The sequence below is a fragment of the Vicia villosa genome, linkage group LG7 (assembly GCF_029867415.1).
Source record: "Vicia villosa cultivar HV-30 ecotype Madison, WI linkage group LG7, Vvil1.0, whole genome shotgun sequence".
In the NCBI taxonomy this organism is placed as follows: Eukaryota; Viridiplantae; Streptophyta; class Magnoliopsida; order Fabales; family Fabaceae; genus Vicia; species Vicia villosa.
The window spans coordinates 26,550,612-26,563,739 of NC_081186.1; positions in this window are offsets into that span (position 1 = coordinate 26,550,612).

The window sequence follows — 13,128 nt, forward strand, 5'->3', positions numbered from 1 at the left end:
GAAATGTAAACTAGCCTATTTACATGATTTTGACATCCTATACATTTATCTAGGAATTTAAATTGCAATAAGAATAAAAGGCATGTTTTTGATTTTTTTTTTGATTGATTTTAATTATGATTAATGCATGATTAATTAAATTAAAATGAAGAAAAAAGATGAAGATATATTTAAACCTAGAAATTAAGTTTAAAACATGTACAAAATATTTGTCAATTAATTTTAAAACAAAACTAATTTTTTTGGAATTTTTGGAATTGATTTGAAATTGATTAAGTTAATTAATACATAATTATGCAAATAATTATACAAATAATTAAAACTTAAAGAGAAAATTATTCAAAATATGTACAAAATTAGTTTATAATATATAAACAATATTTAACATAAAGAACAATTTTTTTTATGATTTTTTGATTGGTTAGAATAATTAAAAAGCAAATATATAAGTATATACTAATTAATTATGCAAAATATTGGAATTTTGAAGAAAAATAAAATATTTTTATTTCAGAAAATAATATATTATTTTAGAAGTCTAAAAATATTTTTTTGGGTATTTTTTGGATTTTAAAACTATTTTTAATTAATTTTGTAAAGAAATTAAAATAGAAATAAAATTTAAAAGGATACGATCAGGTGTGGTGGATAAGTGTGGTCTATGGTGTGGTTGCATGATCTGGTGCGTTTGATGGAGTGACTGGATTGATCGGGTGGTCATTGAAACGAGGCATATGGCAAAAGCGTGGACAGTGTAGCACAGGATCCAAAGAATTTGAAAAAGCTGGCGCGCGCGTTCTGACCAACCAGAGCTTGCCACGCTTCATCTTCTTCATTTGAAATTTCTGCAACCGTAGGTAAAGCCTTTACCCACGGTTTTTTCCGTCACTAAAGCTCCTGCAAATTGAAAATCACAAGATATGTAATATAAATACCATATGAGACCATGGATCGACTGTAAATGATCCACTGAACACAACCATGGCCTTATTTTCTTTTGATTTTGCCTTAAAAGAAAAACCCCGTTTCGAGGTCATAAAACCCTAAAATGGCACATGTCTGAATCGTCCATGAAAACCCAATTCCAGCTCCAGAAACGACCAGAGCATCAAACCAAACACAAATATCCAATTACATCTTGTTATACATGCATGTATGATTATATTTTGGTGGGTTTCGATTTGAACAAACCGTGGGTTCTAGGTGTGTGTTCTTGAGGTTTCAATGCTTGCAATTGATCTGGACAGGTTCAGTGAAGTTCAAGGAACGTGTTTGAATACTTAGTTTATGTTAAAACAAGCTGGAATTTAAAATTCGAATTTTAAATTTCCTTCAAAATTTCAACTTGATACAAGTGTGTTTACAAGCATAGAATGGTTCTCAATTTGTGTCTCCTTTGTTACTGAAGCTCTATAGCTCTTATATAGACATTGTAGTGCTTAAGAACTAAGCTAAAAGCATTAAGTGCTTTTGTTGAATTCTTGACTTTTTCAACACTTATGGCTTTGCATTCAAGCTACCATGGCTTGACTTTCAACCCTCCTTCTGCTGTACTTTGGCTTGGGGCAGAGTTTAATTGATTCCCTTGATGAGTCATGCTTAGAAATTAAGCCATCCATTATCCTTCCATTTTTACTTTTTATTTAATCTTAAAATAAGATAAAATCAAGCAAAAAATGAATAAAAATGGTGTGGGCCTTGTCTTGGTCGTGGGAGGCTCATAATATCATGGAAATGATGTTTGAACCATGAAAACTAGGCCCCATTTGGAAAAAATACATTTTTGAGCAATGTTGATTTCATGCATTTTCCCAAAATTTAGCCAACTTCAACAAGGTGTAAATCCCTCAATTTTTGTCATATGAAGGAGATCTTGCACTTTTTGGAAACCTCAAAGAGTCCTCTAACCAATGCCTTTGGTCTCATGTCAAAATGATTTTTGATGCTCCTTGTGTGTCCTTTTGAAAAAAGTGTCTTTTTGTTGACTTTGAAAATGACCTGTAATGTCTTTGGTCATATTTTTAAAATGGTGAATGCAATGACCATGGGATCAATTGCATTTGAAAGATAATTGAATTTCCTTTAAAATGAGCTTTGGTTTGAATTTTTTGGATGAAGGATGAGAGAGTTATGATCAGTCAAAGTTGAGTTGACTTTTCAGGCAAAAACCCTAATTTTGAATCTTAGGGTTTTTGTTGATTTTTGATCTTTCCTTGATGAATTATGATCATCCAATGATCAAATGATGAATCCTTTGACAAAATATGCACTTTGACAAAAAATTTCATTTTTGACTGTCTGTTGACTTTTTGGTCAAACGGGTCGTCTGTTGACTGTTTGAGCTGCTGACGGTGCGTCTGAGTGAATTGAAGTTTGAAATTTTGTATGATGGTACTTTGAGATATATGGATGTGCATGAAATACATTTGAGGTCTCAAAAGCTTGTTTCTCCTGTAAAAACAAGAAAACCCTAGTCAGGGACTGTTTGTGTAGGAGACAGTTAAGCGTACCTGATTTTTGTGCAGTGTTGAGTCTCTGCTAATCGCGTGATATTCAGAAGACTTCTAGAACAAAAATCTTGGAATTTTGAATTGTAAAAGATTGATTTGATTGATGGTACAAAACACTGAGAATTGTACTACCAGCAGTTTGGCTGTCAACTGACTGTTACCAGTACAGTCTGAGTTTCCTGATTCTGCGCCTGCAAAAAGATTTTAACTCTGTACCAATTGTGTCAGTACTATTTATCTGTAAATAAATAAATAGCATGTGTGAAGTAATAAACAGTATTTGGCGTTTGCGTAAGAATAAATTCAACTGCAAGCCAAATTACTGTATAAGAAAAATTCTAAAAACTAAGTATTTCATATGTCAGGATATTTGTTGAAATAAAAATCCATGATTATATGAGACTCTTAATTTTCAGATTGGAGTTTTCTTGAAAAAAGATGCGGGCAAATTTTGGGGTATAACAGACAGCATTAAAGAATATCTGCTCGAACCACCCATTTTGTCTCCTCCAGTGGAAGGAAGACCTTTGATAATGTACTTAACCGTCTTAGAAGATTCCATGGGTTGTGTCCTTGGACAGCAAGACGAGACGAGAAGAAAAGAGCATGCCATCTATTACCTAAGCAAGAAATTCACTGACTGTGAATCCCGCTACTCCATGCTCAAGAAGACGTGTTGTGCTTTGGCCTGGGCTGCCAAGCGTCTCCGCCAGTACATGATTCGACATACTACTTGTTTGATCTCTCATATGGATCCAATCAAGTACATCTTTGAGAAGCTTGCTTTAACTGGGAGAATTGCCCGTTGGCAGATGTTGTTATCAAAATATGACATTGAGTATCACGCACAGAAAGCCGTGAAAGGAAGCATTCTAGCTAAGCACCTGGCTCACCATCCACTCAATGGTCATGAATCAACCAGTTTTGACTTTCCGGACGAGGACGATATGTACCTCAAGATGAAAGATTACGACGAGCCACTACCAGACGAAGGACCTGAGATAGGATCCCAGTGGGGCTTAATCTTTGACGGAGCTGTCAATGCTTATGGACGAGGAATTGGGGCAATCATTGTTACACCTCGGGGTACCCATATTCCATTTACCGCCAGATTAACTTTCAAATGCACAAACAATGAGGCCGAATATGAAGCTTGCATCATGGGTCTCGAAGAAGCCGTGGATCTAAAAATTAAACACTTGGATGTATACGGAGATTCTGCTTTGGTCATCAATCAAATCAAAGGAGAATGGGAAACACGCCAACCAGGGCTAATTCCTTACAAAGACTACGCGAGGAGATTGTTACCATTCTTCGACAGGGTAGATTTTCATCACATTCCTTGTGAAGAAATTAACTTGGCTGATGCATTAGCCACACTCTCTTTCATGATTAGGATAAATCATTGGAATGACATTCCTCGGATCGATGTTATGCGCCTGGATAGGCCCGCTCATGTTTTCACAGTAGAAGCAATCATCAACGACAAACCGTGGTATCACGACATCAAGAACTTTTTTTCAAAAGAAAGAGTACCCTCTTGGGGCGTCAAAGAAAGATATAAAGACTTTGAGAAAGTTAACTTGTAGATTCTTCCTGAATGAAGATCTTCTGTACAAGAGAAACTTCGACATGGTTCTGCTCAGATGCGTTGACAGAAAAGAAGCAGAAGTACTCATGAGAGAAATACATGAAGGTTCCTTTGGTACTCACACCAATGGACATACCATGACAAGGAAAATACTGAGAGCAGGATATTATTGGCTGACGATGGAGTCAGATTGCTACCAGTACGCAAAGAGGTGTCACAAATGTCAGATCTACGCCGATAGAATTCATGTGCCACCATCTCTTCTCAACATACTCTCTTCCCCTTGGCCTTTCTCCATGTGGGGAATCGACATGATTGGAATGATCGAGCCAAAAGCGTCCAACGGACATCGCTTCATCTTGGTAGCTATAGACTATTTCACCAAATGGGTTGAAGCAGCTTCATATGCAAACGTTACAAGACAAGTTGTCGTCAGGTTTATCAAGAATCACATCATCTGTCGCTACGGCATTCCTAGCAAGATAATCACTGACAATGGGTCAAATTTGAATAACAAAATGATGAAGGAGCTTTGTGAAGAATTCAAGATTGAACATCACAACTCATCTCCTTACAGACCAAAGATGAATGGGGCTGTAGAAGCAGCTAACAAAAACATCAAGAAAATCGTTCTGAAGATGGTCATCACTTACAAAGATTGGCATGAAATGCTCCCGTATGCTCTTCATGGTTACCGTACATCAGTACGTACTTCGACTGGAGCAACTCCTTTCTCCCTTGTATATGGCATGGAAGCAGTCCTACCCATAGAGGTTGAGATCCCATCAATGAGAGTCTTGATGGAGGCGAAATTAACAGAAGCCGAGTGGTGTCAAAGCAGATTCGATGAATTGAACTTGATCGAAGAAAAGCGCATGACAGCTTTATGCCACGGTCAGCTATATCAACAAAGAATAAAGAAAGCTTTCGACAAAAAGGTTCGACCTCGCACAATCAAAGAAGGCGACCTTGTACTCAAAAAGATTCAATCTTTTCTCACAGATTCGAGAGGGAAATGGACTCCCAATTATGACGGCCCATACGTGGTCAAGAGAGCTTTCTCAGGAGGAGCCTTAATACTCACGACTATGGATGGAGAAGAATTCACCCGTCCTGTGAACGTCGACGCAGTCAAGAAATACTTCGCCTAAATAAACAAAAGAACAGCTCGCTAAGTTGAAAACTCGCAAAGAGCGACTTAGGCAAAAAAAAGCGTCTCGGTGAATCGAAAACCCGAAAGGGCGATTCAGGCAAAAGTTAGAGACATAAAAAATAAATAATCAATCCCGGTAGACTTAAAACCCGAGAGGGGTAGTTTACGCAAAAGTTAGGGATATATGGCAAGTAACTGTGTTCAGGACAAACTTGATCATTCAAAAATCCATAGCGGAGTATTCATCAGCAGTAGGTCATCTTCTACGAAGCACGAATACAGCGCAACTCGGAGTGGAAGGGAAAGATAACGGTCGTCACGTTTCATCGTAGCCCTTTTCTCGAAAAATTACCAATTTCCAACTTTGTAAATACTCCATGGAATCAAGCATTTGGCTGATTACCATTCCATATATAATAATTTGAGCCTTGTGTTTTTTCTTTGCAAATCTAGTCTTATTCAGTTTCTTGAGATGCATTTTAAAGTTTAAACAGTCATTTTCTTGAAACAAATGTTTTCATAAAATAAAATGAATTTACTTGCAAAAATAAAGGTGAAATTCCTTTCTAAGGTTTACAAACAATAGGAAGAATGTAAACAGTTGCTCCAAGAACGGTTGAGACTCCGGGAACCAAGATTTCCCCATGAGGTCGCTTTGCGAACATCTCCCGATGACGGATCTTCACTTCAATTCATATCACTCACTTCGGACAGCGGACAACTGATAACCAGGTATCCCCAACAGAGTTCGAACTACAAGAAGAAGACATCTTCTGATCAACAAGATTCGAGTCGTATCATAGGATTTTACATCCGCGACAATTCTATTCACATTCACTTTGCATTTCATAATCATCGTAATATTCATGCATTTTGTCTCACACCATATTTGCGTAATGAGCATAGTCTAGCCAGGTTTTGATCGTGTTAATACCCAAATTACTTGGACATATACTCGAGATTCCCCTGCGAAGTTGTGAAAGGGTTTTTCTTCTTCATGAAGAAGGTTCATACACCCAAATTCCCCAAGCAAGTCAACAAATGGTAGTCTCCCTCAAAGGGATAGTTTGTTCACTTTTGGAGTTCCTCAGCCAAGATTCTCCCGCAGAGCGACACTCGACAATCTTCTTCAGATGAGATAGTCTATTTTGCATTTTGGAATTCCCCACAGGGTCGATGAGCGGTTCTCTTCTCCAAGAAGTGTGGATTCCACGACATAATTGACAAGTGGTAGTTTTTCCTCCTGGAAAACAGTTTGGTATTTCCCCAGCAAGGTCAAGAGATGCCACTCTTCGTCAAAGAAAACAGTTTGGTATTTCCCCAGCAGGGTCAAGAGATGCCACTTTTCGTCAAAGAAAATAATTGGGAATCTCCCCGGCAGATCGAAAAATGATCCCCAGCGGAGTCAGTGAATGGCAGTCTCTTTCGGCAAAAGACAGTTCACTCACTTTTTCAAACAAAAATAACGAATGGCAGCCTTCTTCATGAAGACAGTTCGTTTTGCTTAAAGATTCCTCAACAAAGTCAGCAAATGGTAGTCTCTTTTGGCAGAAGACAGTTTGCTCACTTTCTTTCACGGCAGGGTCAACAAATGGCGGTCTCTCCCAGTAGAAGACAGTTTGTTCCCCTAGCAATTGGCAAATGGCAGTCTTTCCCCAAGGAAAGACAGTTTGTCTGTTAAACATTCAAGAGATCGACAAATGGCAGTTTCTTTAAACAGTTTGTCTGTTTCTGAGATGTTTGATCCCCTTCAGAGTCGACAAATGGCGGTTCTCCTCTTAGGAAAACAGTTTGTTGGTTCCCCGGCACAAGTCGATGAATGTGGGTTTTCACCCCGAAAACAGTTCGTCTGCTTTCAAGCAAAGTCATTAGCCCCTCAAAAGAGCGCGGGACCATATGACGATCCTTCAAAAACGTCAAGTTGAAAGGAGGGATGGTGAAGTTTCTTTATTACCATCAAATGGCGTCTCATCTCCAAGTGCTGATGAGAAGTTTGATGAGGAAACAAACCTTTGAAGTTTCTTTATTACCATCAAATGGCGTCTCATCTCCAAGTGCTGATGAGAAGTTTGATGAGGAAACAAACCTTTGAAGTTTCTTTATTACCATCAAATGGCGTCTCATCTCCAAGTGCTGATGAGAAGTTTGATGAGGAAACAAACCTTTGAAGTTTCTTTATTACCATCAAATGGCGTCTCATCTCCGAGTGCTGATGAGAAGTTTGACGAGGAAACAAATCTTTGGAGAATTTCTCTTTATCTGAGATATTGTCCAAAATCACAACTTAGACCAGTTTCGAGATATGGACATCCGAAACAAGGGGGAGGTTGTTTGCCTTTTTCTAAGTGTCAACACTTAGTTAAAAAAGATGGATTGTGCATCCTACACTGCTATCCATTCGCCAGAATCCACATGACGTATTCCTACAGGAGTTTGTCTCCTTATCCCCCGCTAAGTGCGATAACGGGATCAGTTCATGTAAAGATTTTATCAATTACAACATCTCAGGAGCGCCCAAAATTCGGGCATTCTTTGATATTTAAGTCTCTTTCACGCAGGAGAGATCGAGATATCAATCTCTCTCCCTCCGAATAAAAGAAACTTAAATAGGGGCATCTGTCATACCCTAATTTTTGACCCCCCTGAGATGACATATCTTCAGGATTTTCATCAGGTCAAAGCAAGTACCCAGAGCAGTCACTTCTTCATTTGGCATTTAATCAAGGATGTTCAAAGATAAGAAAACTCAGGCAAAGGATCAATCAATAGAAGGATTGGTCTCTAACACAATCATAGGACTCAAAAGCTTCACTTTTATATTCACCTATGATTGATTAGACACTCAGTCATCTGAGTACAGGTTTACTCAGGTCACCAGACTAGGGTTTTTGAGCCTATCAAGGACTAAAATCAGGGATCACCTTTGGGAAACCCTAAAAAGCCCCAGGACATATATTAAAGACTTCAATCATCTTCAAATGATCCATACAATAAGATCCACTGGACATCACACCTCAATTTAAGATCCACAGTCACCAATTTCATCTGGTCGACAATTAGGGTTTTTAACCTAATTCATCTGGATAGTTGACTTTTAATCAGGGCATGGATCCAAAACTCAAGGCAGGATTCAAGAACCTCTACTACCTCAATATAACCCATTTACATCACTCATTTGAGGAGAAGATCTTAATTCCACACAAAAGTCCAAAATCTCACTTTATCTGGAAAAAGTCAACTGTATGGGATCACCTTTGACTTTTAAGATTTTTGGTCAAACCATGACTTTCAAAGATCAATATCATCAATATATTGATATTAAAGTCATTTGACCAAAGAAATTCAAGAAGAATCATCAAGGAGCAAAAAGTCGGGAATTAGGGTTTTTGAGGGCATTGTGGGAACTCAAAATTTCACCTACACAACTCAAAAAACTTCCAACATGAAAGTTGTAGATCTTGCAAAATAAAACAACATCTTACATAGGAACTTTTTTCAAAAGATCAACCATTTAAGAGATTTGGAATTTTCAAGCTTTAGGTTATAAAAACTTAGAAATTTTTCTAAGTATTTTTAACCTAGTTTTCATCCAACTTTGGGCTCATTTTTCACAATTTTCCCAAATGATTCTGAAGAAACCCCAAACTAATGATTTGAAGTAGATGTTTAGGGCTTTCCAAATTATGCTCAACCTTCTCCAAATTCATTTTGAGCTAGGAGTTATGCTCATTCAAAGTTGGCCTCATAAGGTGAAATTATAGGTCATGTATAAATTGGAACTTTGCAATTTTGTGCAAATGCCTTCTCTAAATGATGCTACCCGACCTCTAATACATCTGCAAGCACACCATACATCCAATTTCATCATTGCATAAGGATTAGAGAAGATTCCCAAAAACAAAGGCATGTGATTATGTAATGATTACATTTAGGAATTTATGGCAAATTGATGAGTCACCAAAGGAATCTCTTCCCAACCAATTGGAGCTCATTTCTGTCTCAGATTTGTCCCCTAAGATCAAGCAAAATCAAGGGCTAGGGGATTGATCAAATGGAATCAAAATTCTCATCATTGCATAAGAGATATTTGCAAACTTCCTTCATGGCCAAGAAAACCAAATCAACCTCACTAAGCAAGCTCACTCCTCTGCAACTATACTGAACCATTTGCCTATAAATAGGAGAGCATACCTCAGTAGAAAATCACACCAAAGCAACAGAATTCTTTCTTTCTCTTTTCTTTCTTCATACTTAGTTTTTTCAAAGGTCCTTTGGCAAGAAGACTCGGATTCTTCAAACCAAAGCTCTCTCTTTGAAAGTAAGTATTCAAACACATTGAGGGAGGCATTTAGAGGTGATCCAAACCTCTGGAACACTTCTGGGCGTGGAGAATCATCATCTTCACCTCTCATTTGGAGAACTTGCAGTTGGAGGACCACAGAACAATCCAGGAGGTTCCAAGCAAGGTTAAGCATCCAGGCACATTCCTTAGAGTATAGTGAAGCTATTCAGATGGTCGCAGCTCATCTGTAACTGCAAATTCATCATCCTCCATGTTCACTTGAAGCTCAAATCGAAGGAGTCGAGTAGAGCAATTCAGAAGGTTTGAGGTCACAACAAGCATCCAGTTAGCATCACTGAGTCCCAAGGAAGCTTTTAGGATCATTCATACAAACCCAGGTGCTCTCCAACATCCTCACGATCTTCATTTTCAGAGGTAAGTTTCTCAACTCCACCTCTTTAATTCATGTACCTTTTTGGATAAAACTCAACACCATTCTATTCAGCATCATAAGAGGATTAAAAACCCTTTATCATCAGTCATTTATGCTTCAGTATAGCCATTTAATTTAATTTTCAAATTTTAGGGTTCTTCACGTATTTTAGATAATTCAGTAGATGTAGTTAATATAAATTCATATTAGTTACATATCTGGAATCGTGAGTGAATTTAGAGCAAGTTTGGTCTTTACATCTTTGCGAATGGTTGAGAGTTGAGAGAGTTCAGAAATTCAAAATTTGAGAGCTTGAGGAAGAAGATGACAATGGTGGTGGCGCGCAAATTTCAAATCCCAGGGCAGAGTTCATTTTATATTTAATGATATGCGTTTCATAAACGAATGAATAACTTGCCCCAGTGGCCACACATGCGCTCTTAGTCTCCTCATGCCCAAGGTCTGGGGTTCGAATCCCCCTCGCCTCAGACCTTTTGATTTTATTTTCTTTTTTGCTTCTATACACTTGAACACTATATGAATTGCATTGAAGCCAACTTACTATCACCACACGCGCGTTGGCTCAGTGGTGTTTGTTTTGGGTGTGTGACCTAGAGGGCGTGTGTTCAAACCTTGGAGGAGACAAAACCATTTTTTTTTACCACTAATTCCCTTCATTTTTTCTCACAACTTCACACAATTAATTCACCTATCAAATTAAATCATTTTCACTTCATTTTTCACACACTTGTTATTTAATATATCTATTTTGTGAATGATCAAAAAAATCATAAAAATATTATTTATTTCATATATTTTTATTAGGTTTAAAATAGTATGTTTTAAGTGTTTTCTTAAATACTTTAAATATATATATTTTCATTTTGTTTTAATCTAATTATCTTGTAAATAATTTTATTATAAAACCCTAATTATTTAGGTCTTATTTAGGTATAGATTTTATCTTTACCTTAACTAAGCTGACTTTTGTCAATTTTCAAAACCGTATTTACAAAATCCTCTTTCTGTTTTCAAAATATTCTTCTGGTATTTGAAGGGCATTATTCCCGGTGAAACTCTTCAGATACCTATGTGACCTTTGTCCATCTTCACTTCTTCTGTTTTCAAAACCCTTAACTGTTTATCATATATATATTCAACTGTTATCCATCAATTACTGGTAAGGCTTTGTACATACTTCTTCAAAGGCCTCCACTCCATCCAGGTTAGGCTTTACAAGCTTTCAATTTACAATCTTTATTTAAATTACTGTCATATATAGAACTGTTTATATATATTAGAACTATGTTTGAGTGTAAACCCTAGGACAGTTAAACTATGTATATATTATAGGAATATGACCTAGGATTGAGAATGTCTTCCCGGTGAAGGCTCTTTCCTAATTAGAGATATGTAGTTCAAACCCCCAAGATGAATTATTCCCGGTGAAACATCTTGGCAAAAACCTTAGAATCCAAAAAAATAGGACACATCCACCCAAAGAGGAATTATTCCCGGTGAAACCTCTTACCCATTTGCTTAAAGCCAAAATAAGTTCAAAACCACATAGCTTTCTCTTGTGCTATAACAAGGACCCTCGATGATCCTCGATTAGCCTCCTCTTGGGCTTTGTGCAAGAACCCACAGGCTTCTTAAAAGCATTTCCAGCTTCCTCTTGAGCTTGTATACAAGGACCCACCAGGTTTCTTATAAACATAGGAACAGGTCTTTAGTCACCTTTTAACATACCCCGGTGAGTTTCTTCTAATTTAATCCAGACTTTAAACAAGCTAAGTTTGTCTCAATTTTACATTGAGTACACCTTTTGGAATGAGAGACATGGACAGTCTCTGTCACCCTTATCTTCATCAATTTTCCTTAGCAGAGTCTAGGATCCATGTTTGCTTATCCTCAGCAAGAGTCAGCCTTCATCTTGGGCTTTAAACAAGAAGTCTCCACTAGATAATCTTTCTGCCAATCATTTTAACAAAACCCCTGGAAAGGGTTAGCCTCCAAAATCACTTCTTCAAAAAACCAAAGATTCATTTCTCTTAGGAGATAATTTCCCCAAAAGAGTCAAAAACCCCTGGAAAGGGTTAGCCTCCAAAATCACTTCTTCAAAAACCAAAGATTCATTTCTCTTAGGAGATAATTTCCCCAAAAGAGTCAAAACCCCTGGAAAGGGTTAGCCTCCAAAGTCAATTAATAAAAACTTGTTTAAAAGAATAAAACCCCTGGAAAGGGTTAGCTTCCAAAAATCATTCTTTTCAAAAGATAAATTCTCCAGCTGAGTCAAAACCCCTGGAAAGGGTTAGCTTCCAAAAAAAAATCAGTCTTTTAATAAATAAATCCTTCAGTAGAGTCAAAAATCCAACAAAAATAGTTAGCCTCAACCTTGGGCTTCATACAAGGCACCAAAACAATAAAACTCCCCTGTTAATAGTCAGCCTCAACCTTGGGCATTGTACAAGGCAGATAATAGAGTCTCCCCAGTGAGTCCTTCATCATTCAGGTAGCCACAACCTTGGGCTTTGTACAAGGCAGATAAACCATACTTCATGTGTCAAAGATTCCTAACATCTAGGATATTTTCCCTATTAGGGTCATTCATACTTAGTCAGCCACAACCTTGGGCTTTGTACAAGGCAGAAAATAATATTTTTTCTAGCTAGAGTTAGCCTCAATTCTGGGCTTTGTACAGAATACAAAGATTCCTTGTAATTAACCCCCAGTGGAGTCATCTCCCAGAGTCAATAAATAATACATTAATCAAAAAGCCTCAAGCTTGGGCCTCATACAAGCCAGATAAAGATCAAATCTTTTATACAGTAGATAGACATAGCTTATCTCTATAGAGAGATCTTTCCTCTATCTCACCACATTCAAACAAACAAACATTACATTTCATTTTAATTTTAATCAAGTCTCCCATTTAGGATTTTGAAAGGCATGAGCTGGCAGTAAAACCCAAACATGTGGTAACTTTCCCTAATTTGGATGAGCATCTTTCTTTCATTTAAGAGGCATTTGACTGGTATACTTGCACATACACAAGTAAGGTCCCCCTCTTGAATGAAATGAATTCAGTTATTCCGTCACTCTTTTAATGTTTGTGGTGGAATAGTAGAAATACCTCTCTGTAAAGATAAATTCATGTCT